Raw genomic sequence first — 13,306 nt, 5'->3', positions numbered from 1 at the left:
AGACCTATAAAGCCCGTCTAGTTGCCAAGAGATACTGTCAGCATTATGATATTGACTATGATGAGATATTTTCTCCTGTGGCAATGCTCAAGTCCATCTGGATTATGCTTGTTATCGCTGCACACTTAGATTATGAGATCTGATAGATGGATGTTAAAATCATTTTCCTCAATGGGGAGCTAGAAGAAAAGGTATATATGATATAATCTGAAGGGTTCACATCCACAGGTGAGTCAAAAGTATACAAGCTGAAAAGATCTATTTATAGACTTAAGTAGGCATCTAGAAGTTAGAACATGTATTTTAATAAGATGATCAAAACATATAGCTTCGTTAGGAATGGAGAAGAGCCTTGCATCTACAAGTAGGCTTTCGATTCTGTAGTCATATTTCTTGTGCTGTATGTGGATGGCATACTGTTACTAGAAAATGATATCCTGATTTTGCAGAGTGTGAAGCTATGGTTATCATCACAGTTCTCTATGAAGGACTTGGGAGAAGCATCCTACATCTTTGAGATGAAGATCTATAGGGATAGGTCTAGAAGGTTGCTTGGATTGTTCCAATCCATGTACATTGATATCTTGTTGAAGTGGTTCAACATGGATAATTTCAAGAAAGGCTATCTTTTGATAGGCCATGAAATTACTCTTTTCAAGAAGGATTGTCCGACAACTCTTGAGCAGAGAGAGCGCATGAGTAGAATACTATATACTTCGATAGTGGGATCTATCATGTATGCTATGACATGCACAAGGCTGGAGGCTTATTCACTAGAAGTAGTGAGTAGGTACCAGTCAGATCCGAGTGAGAAGTATTGGAAGATTGCGAAAGTAATTCTTAAGTATTTGAAAAATACTAAAGACCAATGGCTTATCTATGGAGCACTGATCTAAAATTTATGGGATATACTGATTTTAGTTTTCAATCAGATTAAGATGATAGCAGAAGCATGTCAGGTTACGTATTTATCTTAAATGAAGAAGCTGTTTACTGAAAGAGTTTCAAGCAACATACTGTGGCCGATTCTATATGTGAAGCGAAATACATTGCTGCATCAGATGCTACAAAGGAGGCGGTGTGGTTGTGGAAGTTCATCAGCGAGCTGGATGTTACACCTTCCATTGATGGTCTCATCTTGCTATACTGTGATAGCTCCAATGCCATAGCTCAGGCTAAAGAATCTAAGTCGCACCATCGCACCAAACATGTTCTGCACTGCTATCACCTAGTGCGAGAGATCGTAAACTGAGGGACGTCGAGCTTCAGAAGATCAATAGAAAGGAAAACCTAGCTGATCCCTTCACTAAAGCTCTTGAGATCAAAGAGTTCGATGATTTCAAATGAAAGATGGGGATAAGATACTATCCCAATTGATTTTAGTTCAAGTGGGAGTTGTCAAAAATTATGTCTTAAAATCAATCGTGTGACGATTGAGTTCATCTTTGTATATGAATTATTGATTATTAAATAAAAATTATTCTGATATTTTTCATCACAAAGTAATATCTTCCTTAAACTCTTGTGCTATGATGAAGTCCTTAGAACTATGTTAGTGTATGATAGAGAGAGAATTTATCGTATAGTTCTTAAACATGTTCGTGATCAAATGATACGTCATTACAGGACGATGATGTTTATCGAGTGAAGGTCGTTGTGTGCCATATGGATTGGTTGTCCTCTTAACCAAGGAGTGTGGTGACATTGGTATGGCATACAGGTGAGATATAGGAGTACATCATCACTGAACAAGTGACTCACCTGCTGAGCATTCTGCTGTCAAGAGCTACTCATGAAGCACATGGGTATAAGTATCATTCAGACCTGAGATCACCATAGTGACTTGCAAGTAACTCACTGTGCTTTGGTGTCAGACTATATAGATTTCTAATGCAGTGATGCAAGGCTATTAGGTACAGTCAAGTACTTACAAAATTTATGTGTGGATCAAGATGGGATTGACCCCTTTGAATAATTGGAGTTGATATATCGCTGTATTTCAATTTAGCAAAATCTTGGTCAGGGTAATCCATGAGATAGATTTGAAAGATTGAAATACAATATGGATTAAGCAATCTTAGTTAATAGTTAACCTGAGATCATCCTAGAGCATTCAGAGTCAAAAGGATGAATTAAGCGATAACCATATGTATGAGTTTTGAAATATTTTTTTGCAATAATTTGATCTATCTAGACATCGAAAACCATTGCTAGATAGTATCTTGATTAGTATAAAAATTGATTCCTGTACTACCAGCTTAGTGTTTGAACCTATGGAGTCACGCATACAAGTTTAGACAAAGTAAGAAGAAATTGACCTATGTTTATATGTCTAATTTGGAAGTACTTGACTTAATTGAACATATAAGCTAACTTGATTGAGAATTAAGTTATAGGTCAAACAGGATTGAAGAGTTGACTATGTCTAGCTAGCACTACACATGATGTTCAGATTCGATATCGAAGATGAATAGTTTCTGATCTATGATCTATGAAGCATATGAGAGATTGAATTTAAGTACTAATTAATTTTAGATTAAATCTAAATTAATTGAACTTAAATGAATCTAAAATCTAAGTTAGACTTGGTATAAAAGTCCTAAAGAGTTTAGGATTGACGGTCTTTCAAAATTATTTCGAACCAACTTCGAATTGGATTCGAATCAGATCCATTTTGATGAGATATGAGAATTTTTGCTTGCACTAAAATTTTTTTCTCATGTGGGTTGACTAACACCTAGAATAGTGCTAGTTTGGGGCATCCATGCGGGTGAGGGAGTGGGTGCAAATTGGTTGTCATAAGTGATGGCAATTCTATCTCATGTAGGAATCTTTCTTTCATGAGTATTGGACTGATTCAAATTAGATTTGAGTTAGAACTCCTATACTTATTGGGTCATGAGAATCATCTATAAATAGAGAGAGTCTCTATCTATGGATGCATAGCAAACAAATCAGATTGAGAGAAGAGAGAAAGAGAGAGAGAGAGGCATGAGAAGAGAGGGAGGTTCCTTCTCCTTGCCCTCTCTCCTTTGTTGCCGGCCCTTCTCTCTTGGGTGTGAGCTCTCTTTGAGCATCCCACCTATTGGTGTGAGGTGTCATACTAGCACATCTCCTTCCTTGTTTAATTGGATCGTGAAGCTGATTGGATCGGAGTTCATCCCACTTTCCTGCGGCGTCTGATGTGTATGCGAAGTAGAGGATCTGCACATCCAGACCTTCATGTAGGTTTAATTTAGATTAATTAAGATTTGATCTCTAGTTTTACTGCTAATCAGATAAAGATTTGATCCTTATTCATATAGATTAATAGAAAAATTTTTTGATGCAACCTGGACCTTTCGAAGAGAAATAATTTTTCTTCCCTTCACCACCATAGGCTGGCCTTACAGTCCTCTCGAATGCTGCAAAGACCTTATACTCCCTAATGTAGCACTCCTGGACCACGTGAGGATCTGCTCAGCTTGGGGGGCACCCTCACCCCCAGAGGATGACAGGGATTGCAAGGCAGATGGCACCTACGGGAGGAGGACTGCCCAAGCCATTTTGCCCTCCTCCAGGCCTCTCCCTCAGCGGCCCTCCTCTCCTTGACTCGATCCTTGATTGCTTTTTTGGATGGCATTATAGTGATAGGAGAAGGGGGAAGTCCTCGCAAGAACTATGGAAGGAAAGAAAGATGAAGTTCTACCAGGCATCAACCTCTATTTATAGACATAAGCACCCATATCAACCACCAGTCAATAGCCTAGAAAATGCAGCGTCTCTCCCAGCCATAAATGGTGCATTTTCCCAACTTCGAAAGTCAATTTGAGCACCGCTTCACGAATCAAATTACCACCACATGGCATGTTCTCACAAGCCCAACATTCTTCCCCAAGTATTGTTGCATTGGAAGAAGTAGTAGCTATCATTCTGCATAGCCATTATGAACTCTGATCAAATCTGACTTAAATAAGTTGGCAATCATGAAAATCATCCACAATTAATGCATAAGAGACTTGATGGAAAAGTCACTGAGGAGTCTTCGTCCAAAACGAGAGGTCTTCCAAGCAAAGGCTGACGACAACTCCAAACAATAAGAAGAAATGGAGAGAGAAAGAAAGAAGAGTCGAAGAGTCTGGCAGCAATTGAAAAAGTTAGGAGCAGGTACCTCTCCTATTTATAGCCAGGAGAAGATAATACCAAAATATCAAATCATTTATTTTCTAATAAGTCGCAGGACGTGGCACACATGGCACCTCTCCATTTGGTTGATCGCTGCTGCCAGCTACGCAAATCAATGCCATAATTCAAAAAAGAAAAGATGAAGGATGTCCATTTAATTCCACCATGATGACTCAAGTTGTGCCGCCATACTTTCATCCCAAAAGTTGCACATGTCCCATCAATTGAAGAGCCTTTTCACATCCTTGACCTAAAGAAGACAAGTGTACTCCTTTCGTTCGACTAAAGTCGGACTCAAAAGTAGAGGGGCATGTGTTTGAAAAAATTCTACACGAATCGATTATATGAAAAGGCTCAGGACCCAAAGTATTTGCACTAGACAGGCTTGTCAACAGCAATGTTGTGCCAACTCAAGGTCAGCCATTATCTTTTGTTGGGAATTATATCCTAAAATCAATCGTATGATGATTGAGTTTCTTTTGTATATGAGTTATTCATTAATAAATAAAAATTATTTTGATATTATTCATCACAAAGTTGTATCTTTCTTGTAGAACTCTTATGTTGTGATGAAGTCTTTAGAATTATGTTAGTAATCGATAAAGAGAGGATTCATCGTATAGTTCTTAAACATGTTCACAATCAAATGATACGTCATTACAGGATGATGATGTTCATCGAGTGGAGGTTATTATGTGCTATATGGGTTGGTTGTCCTCTTAAATAAGGAGTGTGGTGACACTGGTATGGCATACAAGTGAGATGTAGGAGTACATCATCATTGAATAGGTGGCTCACCTACTGAGTATTTTGCTGTCAAGAGCTACTCGTAAAGTGTATAGACATAAGTGTCTCTCAGACCTGAGATCATCATAGTGACTTGCAAGCAACTCACTGTGCTTTGGTATCAGACTATCTGAATTTCTAATATAGTGACTGAAGACTACTGGGTACAGTCAAGTACTTGTGAAGTTTGTGTGTAGATCAAGATGGGATTGACCCCTCCAAATTATAGGAGTTGATGTATCATTGTATTTCAATTTAGTAAACTCTTGATCAGGATAATCCATGAGATGGATTTGAAAGGTTGAAATATAATGTGGATGAAACACTCAGGGTTGATAGTTAACCCTAGATCATTCTAGAGTATTCAGGGTCAAAGGAATGAATTATACGGTAGCCATATGCATAGGTTCTGCAATATTTTCTTACGATTATAATTCAACCTATCTGGATATTAAAAATCATTACTAGATGGTATCTTCGATTGGTGCAAGAATCGATTCCTGTACTACCGACTTAGTATTCGAACCTATGGAGTCACGCACATAAGTCAGCAATGTAGGAAAGCATTGATCTATATTTATATATCTAATTTAGAAGTACTTAACTTAATTGAACATATAGACCAACTTGATTAAGAATTATGTTATGGGTTAAATGAGATTGAAGAGTTGACTGTGTCTAGCTAGCACTACACATGAGGTTCAGATTTAATTTCGAGAATGAATAATTTTTGATTTATGATCTAAAGAGCCTATAAGAGATTGAATTTAAGTACTAATTAATTTTAAATTAGATCTAATTTAATTAGACCTAATTGGGTTCAAAATTTCAAGTTAGACTTGGTTCTAAAGTCCTAAATTGTTTAGGATTGACAGTCTTTCGAAATTATTTCGAATCAGCTTCGAATTGGATTCAAATTGAACCAATTTTGGATGAAATTTTTAGAGTCTATTTTTATTGAGACTCTCTCACCTCCATGGCTGACCAACACCTGGTATGGTGCTGGTTGTGGGCCATTCCACATGGGTGTGAGCATGGGTGCAAAGTGGGCGCCATATTAGGCGCCAATCTTTTATGTAGGAGTCATTCTTTGATAAGTTGTGGACTGATTCAAAGCTTGTTTAAATTAGGAGTTCTATTCTTATTGGATTATGGGAATCATCTATAAATAGAGAGGGACTCTACCTATGGATGCATAGCAATTAAAGTGAGAGAAAAGAGAGAAAGAAAGAGAGAGAGGCATGAAGCATTGTGCGCGTCCGATCCTTGGCATGTCTCCCTCCTTGCCGCCCCCTTCTCCTCCTTGCTGTGGCCTCCTCTTTGGGCATCTCCTTGTTGGTGTGGGGTGTCACATTAGTGCCTCTCTTCCCTCCTTTGGTGCCTTGTGAAGGTGCTTTAATCCAAAGCTTTATCTCGCTTTCTTGCGGAGCCTGACGTGTGCTGCGAAGTAGAGGACCTGTAGATCTAGACCTACACGAATGTTTGAATCCAAATTCTATATATTTGATTCCTATTCCACTATAATTTATGCAAAGATTTGATCTTTATTTAGTTAAATATATAAAAAAAATTTAAATGTAATCCTGGTTATTCGTGAGAAACAGGCTTTCTTTTCCTTCAATTAGTATCAAAACTAGGCTTTGATACATGGATGTATAACTAAATTTTTTAAGATTATTTATATATTGTATATAATTAAAATTTTATGTTAGATATTAAATCTAATTTAAATCTATTTAAATAAAATTTATGATCTAATTTTAATTGGATTATATGAACCTAATCAATGGTTGATTAAGGTTGTTATAAGTTAGTTATAACAGAATTTTATTATTACTAAATTTTATTGGAATAACAATCTAATTTAAAATTTATTTTAAATTAGCTTTAATAGAATTTTAATGGTGTTATTTTGATTATGAAGTGAGACTTATTTTAGATCTGAATTGAATCTGTTTTGATAGATTTGTAGATCTGAATTCTAATAAAATTCTGCACTACACCAAAATAGATTTAACCAAAAATTTAATCTTTATGCATTCATAATTACATTTAATTAATTTTCTATATGATATCAGATTTAAAATTAATATTTTATAATTAGTATAAGATATGTTTCAAATCTGATATGATATATATGATGCATCAAATCTAATTAGATTAGATAAAGAACATGATTGATAAGATCAAAGATATGTTCATGACATAAATTATTTTATCAAAATTATATATTGATGTGATTACATATTAAATTAAATTTTAGATCTTAGTAGTCTAGTACTTAGATTGATGAGATCACCAAATCGTCCGATCATAAGAGATCGAAGGGATTAATCTCCCTCTCTTACCCATTCGACAGGTTTTCTTATGATGTATAGGGGTATCATTGTGATCTGATTTTATGAAAAAATATAATATTTTTTTATAAATTATTTTAATTATAAATATATTTAGATTAAATTTAAAATAATTTATAATTTATTATAATAAAATAAATTTATATATAAAATTATTTTAAAATTTAAATAGCATATTATATTAGATATAATTGATATTAATTTAAAAGTTATCATGATGCATGAGATATATGTATGAAGTTTAGATCATACATGTATGTTTAATTATTAAACATATTATAAAAATTTAGTTTTATGAGTTGAAATATATGGTATGCTTCACCTAAAATCTTGATAGAATAGTTCTATAGACTAAAACATATGTTTTACATAATTTTAAATTAAGTTTGAATGATCTAGATTTGAGAATTGAAGATCATTAAGATATTACATAAATCGATGGACTATGAGTTAGCATAAATCAGGTCCTTCTAATAGATTAGACCTAGAGTTAGAAATATATATGGACTTAGTAGAGAAATTGATTAAATCTAATCAAGAGTTGAATTAGATTCGGTCAGAAATTCTCTAGATCAACCTCAATAGTTGAAATTTGATCAAGTCTATATTTTTTATCTTAATAAATGGTCCATGATCATAGCTCCATGGTTGAGCTCGAATCTTCTGATGGATCAAATCAAAATTAATTAATCAATTAGTGTCTACAGTAAGTTTGGCAGATTTAATCAATGATTATTAATTGAAAGTTACTCACCTAGATGCATCTACGACGTGTTAATGGCATATCTTTCTCACTGATCTTACTTACCTGACCAATATGGTAGATTATATTTTGATTAGGTCACTAGTCGATTCGAGCTGACCCATGCCATCAAGATTAATCAGTATGACTGATTCAGGTGTCTTTAGACCAGCTTGGGTTTAATCCTCTACATGACTTGATGAAGTCAGTAGGAGGATTTACAACTTACAGGTCAACTTCTTCTCTTATTCTCAAGTTAGTGAAATCAAATTTTCTAAATTATTTAGTCCATAAAATGATACAGTTATGGTGATAACTTGTTCATAGCCTCCCATTAAGGTACATGATAATGAGTCCAATATTCCAAATAGGTATTGGAGGTGCTACACGCTTGGTATCTATTACGTATTGAAATTATCATCCATCATATGACCATCTTATTGTACCTTCAGATCAATGTTCAAGTTGGTCGAGCCACACTCGGGTCTGACATTCATTTGTTGGATGCACCTGATGTTATCATGTTAATGATTGGACTTAATCAAAATTTTCAGTAGAGACACCACACGCTTGCTGAAGGGATGCCTGGGGCAAAACTAAATTGCTAGAAGTTATTTGGAGAAATAATTGGTTATGAACGTATCTATGGATGCACTAGGGTTGGTCGAGCCACACTCGGGCTCGAATGCAGCCTGTGTGGATTCTAATACCCATTAAGAAATTAATGTAATTTCTTGAGTTGGAGGTAGAGGCTATCAATTTGTACAAAATAGTAGAAGAACCTTCAGACTAAAGTCCATATCTTTGGGATTAAAAGTAATTCATATACTAATAGGCTTTTATTTTTTCTTTCAGCTATGGCCAACATACTTTTTTTTTGTTCACTGTTGGACAGTGACAAGCTTATCGGATCCAACTTCGATAGCTGGTATCGAAAGTTGAAGATTGTCTTGGAGCATGAGAGAATTCTATTAAAAAATATAAGCGATTTCATATATGTATTTCAAAAATTTTTGAAATAAATCACAGTGAAAAGTAACTAGATTAATCATATTAATCTAACATGTATATGATCAGATTAATTAATCAACCTATTCTAGGATCTATGACATGATATATTGTATATAAAATCTAAAAAAAATAGAAGATAAAATCTGCATGCATACTATGAGCAGTAGATCAAATCTACTTCTAATCTGAGTTCAGAACTCGATACCTGAACATGGGTTGACGATCATCACTGTTGAGAGATGAGGTAAAGAGGATCCTCACTGGTTACTCACAGCCATACACATGTTCAATCTCTATAGAAAGTCCACTCGAAGCCCTGATCTGATCGATCTCCTTAGGAGTGCTAGCTCATGCGAAGACCATCTTGTTGGCTGATCTGGATTTTTTCTTCAAATCTCTCAAATTTTTTCAAAAATTGAAGAAGAATATTTGGAGGAGATGAAGATGTGAAAGAAACATGGAGAGGAGACACTCTACTCTCTTCTTTTTCTCTCTTTCCAAATCTTTAGGAACAAACCCTAGGGTTTCTATGTTTCGCTCATCCAAAAAGGAGAAGGCTCTCCTCTTCTTCACACCATGAAGTCATGCCCAAAGCCCTCTCACCATGAAGACCTCTTTCTGGTGTCTCATATCCATGCACAAAAGAAAGAAGTCTTTTATTTTGGCATTATGAGTGGTGGGGTTTGAAGAGTCCAAGAGATGTTGGACTTTACATGAGTTGTCACCACCATCTCACAAAACCAATGCCCAAAAAATATTGGATTCCCCAACCAAAATATTTTCAAGGTAAATCAAATCCTCATCTAATTTTCCATAGTGAAAAACTTCCTTTTGTCACACAAAAGAGAAGGAAAACAAGGTGTTGTGTGAAGGTGGTTGAGATGAGAACAAATTCCTCTTGATAAGGAATCAAATTTGAAATCAAATCTCAAACCTTTCCTTATCAAAACCAATCCATATTTGGAAATGAGATAGAATAAGGTGACATCAGATTTTTCATAAAGAAATCTCATGCAAAAACACTTTTAACATGAGGAATTGGTGGCATCCAAAATTGGTGGCGTAAAGGAAGAAGAGTCCAATCTTTTATCGACTCTTTATTTCCTTATTTGACTCCACATCAAATCACATTTGGTTAGGCCCAAACAGATAGATGAAATCCAATCTAATTATATTCATAATTTTTTTATCAAATTTTAATCCAATTAAAAATTAATTGAACCAAAATTCTGATCAAATCAGGGATAATTCTCCCTTAGCAATTAGGTCATCTCATAACCTAATCGGATCAAACCTAATTGAATCTAATTTAATTATATTTTATCTAATCCTCTTTGCTCAATCAAATTAAACTAATCAATAATTTAATTATCAATTAATCTTTCATTAATTCACTAACACTCAGTGAATAAATTTATTGTAACTTTTGCATAAAGTTAACCATCAATTAAATTGAAGATTGAATTCTTAAATGATTCTCAATCATTGATTAGCCACATGATCAGTTAGAAATTTTTTTTGAGTGTGATCCTGTAGGTTTGAACCTAAATTGATAGTATAGAAATAAATTTTTGAACTAATCAATGTAACCATCTAGCAATGGGACCCAACATCCAGATAGATTGAATGATGGTGAAGCAACATTCAAGAACCTACTGATGTATGGTTATCATATAATTCATCTCTTTGACCCTAATATTAAAAAATATATTTCAAAGCCAATCGTTAGACGATTGTGCTCATCTTGTCAACTATATATGAATTTTTATTAATAAAATTTATTTGATATTTTTATTATAAATTGACCATCTTTGAACTCTTGTGTTGTAATGAAGTCTTTAGGACTATATATATTAATCAACAAAAGAAGATTTATCGTTAAGTTCTTAAAATTATTCACGACCAAATGATACGCTATTACTAGGACGATAGCGATATCAAGTATAGGTCATTGTGTGCCATATAAGTTGGTTGTTCTCTTAACCAAGAAGTATAGAGACACTATTATGGTATACAAATAGAATGTAGGAGTACATTCACATCGAACGTGACCATATTTCGAGCACTCTGCTATCAAGAGTAGGTTGTGAAGGGTATGGGTATAAGTGTCCCTCTGACTTATTGTAGGAACCAGATCTAGGGTTTCAGGATTAAATCTTGAAATTTTTTCAAGATCATACAGTGGAAGACTAAAATAAATCAAAATTTATTTTTTAAAACTAGAGAATCCCTAGATCTAAGATTCTATTACATGATTATTACATAGCATTAAATCAGAAATTAAAATATATATATACAGCATGAACTACATGTTGATCATATCAACATGTTTCTATACTACATCTAATGTATGTATTAAACAATAGATCAGATCTATTACCTTGCAAGTTAGACATTCTAACCTCACTGATCCAGGCTTGAGGATGATGTTGCAAGCTGCACATGCATCCAACCTCTAAGAGTCATCCACACGAGCCCACGAATCTCGATCAGAAGTCCTGCTTCAGGAAATCAGCACAGTATGCTAGTACTGCGCTGATCCTTCTTTGATGGTTGATCAGGTGTCTCCTTCTTCTTGATTTGCACTCTTCCAAAGATGAAAAGTAGGAGGAGGAGTTTCAAATCTGAGATGCTCTCAGGAAACTCAAGATGGAGGGAGGAAAGATATGAAAACAAACAACTCTAGAAGAAGACCCTCTTCTTCTTCTCGTTTCTCTCTCTAGACACCCTATCTTGTGTCTATTATATCTCCATGACCCAAAGGTCTTTCTCTCTAATTTTTGGATGGCCCAAAGATATCTCAAATCTCTATTTTCTTCAAAAATTTTATGAAGAAACTCATTTTATACAGAGAGATATGATAGAGTCCTTGTCTAGGTCAAATACCTAGTCAAGGCTTATCCAAACATGGCAAGATAAGGGGCGCCCAACTCTTGAGCACCTCCTCCTTATTTTCATGCATGGATCACCAGCCAAGGATGCACAATGTATACCCTAAAAGTTATAAAAATTTTAAAAAAAAATTGGATAAATTCGGTGCAAATTTGAATGAGTTTTGGATTTCTAAAACTCTATCTCATAGAATTTGAAATCCAAACTTATTCCTCTTTGATTTGATCCAAACCACCTTCCATGTAAGAAAGAAGAGAGAAAACCTTTTGTGAATGTGGGAGAGACCTGGGAGAGAGCTTTTGTCACACAAAATAAGAGGAGATTGGCATTGAATGAGAGAGAGGGCGTGGGGAAGGCTTATGTGGCGCAAGGTGGAATCCTAGTCTTACTAGGATTCCATCTTATGACTTGTTTTAATTTGGTTTCTCAAACCAAATCAAACCAAAATTAGATCAACCCAATCAAAATAGGTCTTAACCCAATTAAAAATTTAATTTAATTAGATTAAATTAGATTTAAATCTGATTTAATTTTCTAATCAAATTAGAAATTAGATTGACCCAAGTCCTAGTTGAACTAGGACTAGGTTTTTCTTGCACTTAGCTTATCCAATAAACCAATTGAACTTGATCCAATCAAGCCCAAACCAAATCTAATTAAATTATATTTAATTAGACTTAATCTCAGCCCATTGACTTAATCAAATTAAGTCAATTACCAATCGAATTGCTAATCGATCCTCCTACAACACTTGCACTGGGTTAAATGTCAATCGTATTGATCATTTAACCCTAGAATGATTCTTAATCATTGATCAACCATCCGATCGGATCATAAACTCTAATGTGTGTGACCTTATAGGTCCAAACCTAAGCCGGTAGTACAAAAATAAATTTTTGTACCAATCAAAGTGACCATCTAGCAATGGTAGCCGACGATCGGATAGGTCAAATGTGTAGAACAACATCCTTAGAACCCATGCGGATATAGTTTTCATATAATTCATCCCCTTGACCAAAATGATCATAGGACACCCAAGAGTTCAACTGTCAACTCTGATCAGGTTGTCCACATTGTATTTCAAAATATCAAATCCATCTGATGGATTACCTTGGTCAAGGTTTTGCTAAATTGAAATACAGCGACTCATTCTTCTCCAACTCTTGGAGTAGTCAATCCCATCTCGATCACACTCTGACTTTGCAAGTACTTGACTGTGCCCAGAAGCCTTCCATCCCTAAATTAGAAATTCAGTTAGTCCAGTACCAAAGCACAGTGAGTTGCTTGTAAGTCACTGAGGTGATCTCAGGTCTAAGGGACACTTATACCTATATCCCATCAGAGACATTCTCGA

This window comes from Elaeis guineensis, chromosome 5 (genome assembly GCF_000442705.2).
Source record: "Elaeis guineensis isolate ETL-2024a chromosome 5, EG11, whole genome shotgun sequence".
Taxonomy (NCBI): domain Eukaryota; kingdom Viridiplantae; phylum Streptophyta; class Magnoliopsida; order Arecales; family Arecaceae; genus Elaeis; species Elaeis guineensis.
The sequence above is the reverse complement of the archived record's forward strand: the minus strand, read 5'-3'. Positions refer to the sequence as shown.